Raw genomic sequence first — 6,878 nt, forward strand, 5'->3', positions numbered from 1 at the left:
CTCTTGCTATTTGTGTCAATAATGTAAATTAAACATTAGAAAGAAAATCACTCACTGTCCTTGACCGAATCGCTTTTGTAAAATAATGTATATTGAATTTATACAGTGAAGACTATTCAGTCTATTTCTAGTCTATTTATTTTATACAATATATTTCTTATTCAGTGCTTTGAGTGTTTGTAGGTCAATTTCTTTGTTCTATAGTAATGCATGACTGTTTACTTGTCTTCAGTAAGTTTGTTTTTACATAGGCTAGTATTTTTTTATTTTGAGATATTGGAATTGGTAACAAGAATTATGAAACTTTGATTGGATAAAAATCCTATGTTAAACTATATCATTATTGTGACGGGGGGACCCTGCAGTAAGTCATAGCCCCGGGGCCCACTGAGGTCTTAATGCGGCCCTGATTACAGGAGTGATTTGTGCAGGAATCAGACTACACTGGTCGCTGTGTTTCACGCTGTAGATTCAACCTTGACATTGCAATTCCACTGAATAGTTAACTTGGAAACATTGTGAGAGCAGAAGAATGCACCAAAATCCATATAATTTAGTTCTATTTTTTATAGAGCTGTTTCTCCGTCACTATTACAATAATAAGAGGGATCATGTCAACCAGTAATTTTCTCAAAATAAACTCCTATATGCTGATACAAGACCTCTTCTTGGTGTAATTCTGCGATAATGACCAGCTTACTGTACGTTATTCCTCACATATGCATTTCCTCACAAGTATGTCACAGTTCTCCCTTTCAGCCACATAATTGTTCAGAAAGTTTATATTAGTTACACACTTGCACAGCTATTAGATCCATTGCACCCTCAGCCATAAATTATGCCAAAGCAGTGCATGATGCAGTTTCCTAGCGATTAATACAGATACCTGGGGTCACCTGATTGACATTCTATTAATCAATATTTATTTATTCACCCTAATCTAAGACCAGCAGATGGTTTGATAATAAAAGCATTTGATCAACGCTTTCAAGACTCACTTTGGCCATTTCGATATTACAAAGCTAATTCCGTTATCAGCTGGACAAATCTTAATTGGGGTTTTAAGCCTTTCAAACACGGCTAGAGAGCAGTGATACATGAGCCTTGTGTTACACTGCTGTTAATATTAGGAAAGCCTCTACTGCCCCCAAGCTATATGCTGTAGAACTGCATCCTTTGGACATCATGATATCATGAAAAGTTTATTGCAAGAAATTGCTAATATGGACCCTCTTCACAGACTGTGATGAGACATTCAACAGTTAAATAACACCGTAAATCTAGGTTTTTCTACATTTTCATTGTTAAAAAAATGTAATATACATTTATAACACATTTAAATTCTAGAAAACTAGTTAACGCTGCTCTGTGGGTTTCTAACACAAAGGCTCAGGGAGGCTTGACATCAGTTTGATATCTTTCTCTCTTCTGATCACAATAATCAATTTCTCAATATTTTTTTCCTCAATATTAGACCACAAATGCCTTCTTCAAGGCAAAAATCCATTTGAAACAAACCATCAAAGTGTTTGAGTCTTCAACGGCGAGAGGCTGTTTACTCACACACCTCTCCCAGAAAAACAACTCCTTACAAGCATTTTCTGAAGTCCACAGAGCCACTCTGTTCAGCCCTCGCAGTCTGCCCACGTCCTGAACATCACCTTGGGTCCAGACGGGCCCTCTGCCTCTGTAAACAGCTCTCCTCACAGCTCAGCTCAGATCACGCTCATTCATTCTCACCTCCAGCATCATACAAAATCTCACCTCACATGGCTTCATTCATAAATGATGATGATTAGCTCCTTGTTAGGTTTCAACCTCTCTTAGATGAACAGGAGGGCCGGCTGCCCTTTGACTGCCATTGCGCTAATTGACTCATCAGCTCTGTGCTTGGCCCGGCCAAACTGGCCATTTCAGCTAATGCCGACAATATGGTTCTCCGTCAGGCAGGAGGGCCAGCCTTCTGTCCTCTGCTTGGTCTCTACAGGATGCCTGCTCTTTTATCACACTCTGCGAGAGGCTGGTACTGCTATTCTAAATGGGATAAAGAGAAAACAGTGATTGACTGATTTATGACTGACCTTTACAGGATTAGTTCACCCGACAATGAAAGTTCATGATTTATAAACCCGTACAAATTTCTTTTCTTCTGGGGAACACTATTGGGAGACATTCTGAATTATGTAATGTTCCATTTACAGCTTCAAAAATTACATAAAATCACTGTAAAAGTATCATAAAAGTATATTCCGAGTCTTCTGGAATCATACAGTAGCTTTGTGTGATCGACAGACTAAAATGTAAGTCATTATCCACTGATAATATGAATAATGACTAAATATTTAAGATTACACTATTGCGAACAGTTTGAGTCAGCGAGTAGAACTTAAAAACAAACCTGTCAGATTTGTGAATAAATAATTCGGCTGGGTTTTGTAAACTGGACAAAATGATTAATTGAAGATTGAATTGGACATTGCTACTTACCTTATGAACATGTCAAGACTCACAGTGAATAACAAAAAAAATATTTTTTTTCACACTAAGCTATTGTATGACTTCAGAAGACTTGGAATGTTGCATATGAAATTGTATGAATCACTTTTAAGATACTTTTATGCTGTCTTGTGATTTTTTCCAAAGGAAAAAATACACCTTTGGTTCATTATGAAACTCATATGGGAACAATATAAAGTTGAATAAATAATGATAAACTGTAATGGTAACTTTAATTTTGGTGGAATCAAGTACTCAAAGTCGGCATGAAATTAAAATCTGCTCTATCTATTTTCTAAATGCATGTTATTGGTCTTAATGTGAATGATTCATCATGCATGTTTAATTTTTTAAAACATTTTTTGAGCTTGTAAATTTTAATCCAAATGTCTTTCTGTGAAATGACAGACTACTCTCCTTGGTGACGTACTGTATGCCAGACTTCTCCAATCATTTCACCAACATAAACCCTTCCCCTTTCTTACAACTGACTACAATTTTGTATTCAGGTCTGACTTCCTCCGAACAACAGCTGGAAAACAGAATCAAGAGACTGCACTACATTTTTTCTGATAATCCACTACACTCGAATGTCACAATACAATCACAATAAAGCATGTGATTGAAGAGTATTTATTTCTATACAGTGATAAGAAAACGATAAATTGTGAAAAAGAAAAGCTGCATTCACCATGATTCAGTCTGTGGCCTTCTTAAACCTCTTCTCCCATTTTAGGACTCAGAAGTGAATATTGGAATCTGGTCGGGTTCTACAATGAAGGTGTCAGGCAAGGCAACAAGGTTCCAAATTAGTGTTTTGCCGACAGCCTACATTTTTTTCATGCCAGTTTCTTGTTTCCTTGATTCTGAGTTTTGATCAATTTTCTTGATAAGTTCTACACTGCTGCTGAAAAGCACCTATTAGGAAGTCTGAGATGGAGTGAGCGCTACAGCGGAGGCATCTATTTACCGTGCCTGTTTGTGCTCAAGCCCCAGGCTGCCCACCACTTTCTGTCTCGCTCTCTGTTGCATCGTTCTAATTACTAGTTGTGTTGTCACTGTCAGCAGGCTCTGTCTGTCTACAATCTTTTCCTTTTTCTGGGGTTTCCTTGAAAATCCACCACACTGAGTCCTCATATAATTTCTGTTCTATAGGGATCAAAGCGACAAGACATACCACAATGCACCTAAACAGTATCATGCATAAGACTACATGTTACTAATACATAGTCATTTGAAAGATGGATGAGATTACAACGGTTTAAGGAAGAGTTTCATCCCCTACTCTGCAAATGAGTTATTTTACCATCCATCCATATAGTTATTCGTATATGACATTCAGCCAGTGATTATAAGCTGAAAAACTTCAGAAGGCGCATGATGAGGCACTACTAATAGAATTATAATGATTATAATAATACAGTCTTTAAAAAACTATTTGGTACTATGGCATATTATTGCATTTAAATGTCTAGTATAGTATATGTTGACTGTATGAAAATAGTTTAAAAAGTATATTTTAATGCTTTTTATATTGAATTTTTTTAATGCTTTAAGTGAATAGAATAGTTATGATGAAAACATTATATTGTTCTATAACCTATTGTTTATTGTATACCTTATATGTATTATGACTTTTTTTGAATAACTATAAAAATCAGTTTAAAAATAAAATAAAGAACTTTACATACTCTTTGGCACTTGATGTGAATAGACTATTCATAGGTGATTAGTTTCGCTTTTTCGTAAGTGAAAGAGCCTTAAGATGAATGTTTAAGCAAACTGACTGATATTTTGGGATTTATGTACAGGCAGAATTAAGAGTGCTATGAATTTCTTTAAGGGATCTCATGTAGGAGAGGCAACTAACTTCCTTGAAACATATGAAGGCTTCATTCTCTATGTTAATAGCATGAGCAAACTTTTAAATTCATGTAAACATTAGGTTATGAAACAGACTCTCAAGCTACATGTCCTTTGGTTCAGAATTGAACTACATAAGCTATGGTTTTGTTAGCATCACGTAGCTAATGTATGCACAGAGGATATGAATCAGGGAAATGTCACTTTAATCATAGAGCATTAAGTTTGATTAATGATGTAATTATGAGCGTTAAATGGTGACTGACGTGATTTGGGTGGACCGTTCACCTTTACATCAGCAGGGCATTGTGAAAAACCATTAAAGCATCACAGAGGAGCCCAGTCAAAGGAACAACCACATAGGCTGCTGCTCATTACAGTAGTGTCATCTGTAAGATTCAAAGCAATACCCATCAGCCCACAGAAAGACGAACGGCCAAATGCGGCTGAACACCCAACATCTACAGTCATCAAATAAGCCCTTAGCCAGCAGGGGCAATGGCATGGACCTGATTACTGCAGCGAACACACGTCTGATAGTACAGCTTCCATACTTGAAAGAAAAGTTATTATACATGCCCAGGAGGAAGAAAGGGTGGCTGATTTAATACAGACTGGGTTTGTTGCATATTACAAAGTCAGCAGCTTTGAAACGATATGATTTCAGCCATGCTGAAACTTTTTCTTCAAAATATCTGATTTCATAACCTTTGCCTCAAAATATCTTGTTTTCAAGAAGAGAAGTAGATGAAAAGTTACTCTGCCCTATAAATCAGAAATACCAAAGGTTGTTAAGCCTACACCAAATCTCAGAGTTAAAGTTAGTCAGCAATAATTATGTTCTCTTAAAGTGAGAACTTTAGAGGGGGGGGCTTGGGGCGAAAACACGAGCAGAAGTGCTGTTTTTCCCGAATATAAACACGATTGCTAATGGTGATTTCATAATAAACAAGAGGTTAAACTTTAAAATTTGAGCCTTTGTCAAGCTTATCTTGATAAAATGAGCTTTTCTTGTTAAAAAATGCCAAATGAGACGCAGCTAATATTGTCTGTTTCTGCTCTATTTTGCCAATGAATATAGGTCCAAACAAAGCCATAGCAGAACATTTGCGCGTCTCCAAGCAACACGACTCGTGTTTCGTTCCAGAATTATCAGCTGTTTGAATGAACAATGACTTGCTCAGCGAAACTTGTCGCCAATTACTGGCGGTTTAATTTCATTTTTAAAAGTAAACTAACATCGATTTTCCATCATTCATATTTCTGTTTAAATATTTAAAATGTTAATCTCACAAGTTTATTTATGCAAATCTAACAACCCCATAGTGTCTTATCATTCTAAACGCATTTAACGTTAAGTACATTTAAGAATTTGACATTAAACATGACACATTTAATAAGGTTAGAGAAAAAATGCACCTGGGAAACAGCTTAAGGTGGCAAATATCGGCCCTTAATAATAATAATAATAAGTGTATTTTTGTCGATTTCCAAATTGTTAGTATGCAAAAATTTTATTTTTCTAGTTGTCTTAGTTAGCTGTTGCGTCAAAATGCTGTTGTTTGGAAGACTGTCATTTGACTACCTAATGGTATAGTTGATTATATCAGTGCTAGAAATGGGGATTTATTTGACCGTCTTTTGTTTTGTTTTTTTTGATAGTGAGATAGCCTAGTTGTTAAACCTTGTAGTTTGTCGTCAAGTTGTTGTACTTGGTTTCAATTAAATGGTCATAATAAACGGCAAACGCCAAATCCAAAGAAACCGTGCGAGAATGTCACAAAATGAGGGTTACCATCTAGTAGGGCTGGGAATCGATTCAAAAAATAATCGATTCCGAGGCATTGGGAATCGAGAGTCGATTCCATCAAGGGGAACCGACTCCTCATTCAGAGCCTTTTTCAGTTCAACAAAGCTTATCTATGGGTGCCTCTCAAACGGAAGGCTGCATCCTACGAAGGCTGCACACATTTAAATTCACGAAAATAAACTGAAAGGAAACGAGTCGGTACTGATCATCTGAATTTTAGGATGCAGCCTTCCGTTTGAGAAGCACCATTCACCTCCCTCACGCTCGCTAAAAGCCGTAATTACGAGAGTTGTGAGAGAAAAGATTATTTTAATTTTTATATTTTTATTACCATTCGCCCCCCTCATGCTCGCTAAAAGTGATTAGAAGTCTGATTAGTTTCCTGATTCGGATAGAGTTTTAATGAACCAGTTCAAAAAAACGATTCAGAGGTTATTTTACGATGGAACTGGCTTGTCCACAATTTTGAGCGCTGCACGACAGAATAGATCATGACGCCATCGAGGGTCTTGATCTTATTACCATCTAAAATACTATTTTTTTTAAATTTCTATCAGCCAATGATAATTATAAAAGAAAACTGCACGAGCATAGATCAGTGGCCGAGAGCGCATCTGATTGACAGATAAACCACAAGCTCTATCAGTTATTGTTAATGTTCTGGTTATTTTGTTTCAGTGTACAGTTTGTTAATATTGTGCAAAGCATA

This window comes from Sinocyclocheilus anshuiensis, unplaced genomic scaffold (assembly GCF_001515605.1).
Source record: "Sinocyclocheilus anshuiensis isolate Anshui unplaced genomic scaffold, SAMN03320099.WGS_v1.1 scaffold1287, whole genome shotgun sequence".
NCBI lineage: Eukaryota > Metazoa > Chordata > Actinopteri > Cypriniformes > Cyprinidae > Sinocyclocheilus > Sinocyclocheilus anshuiensis.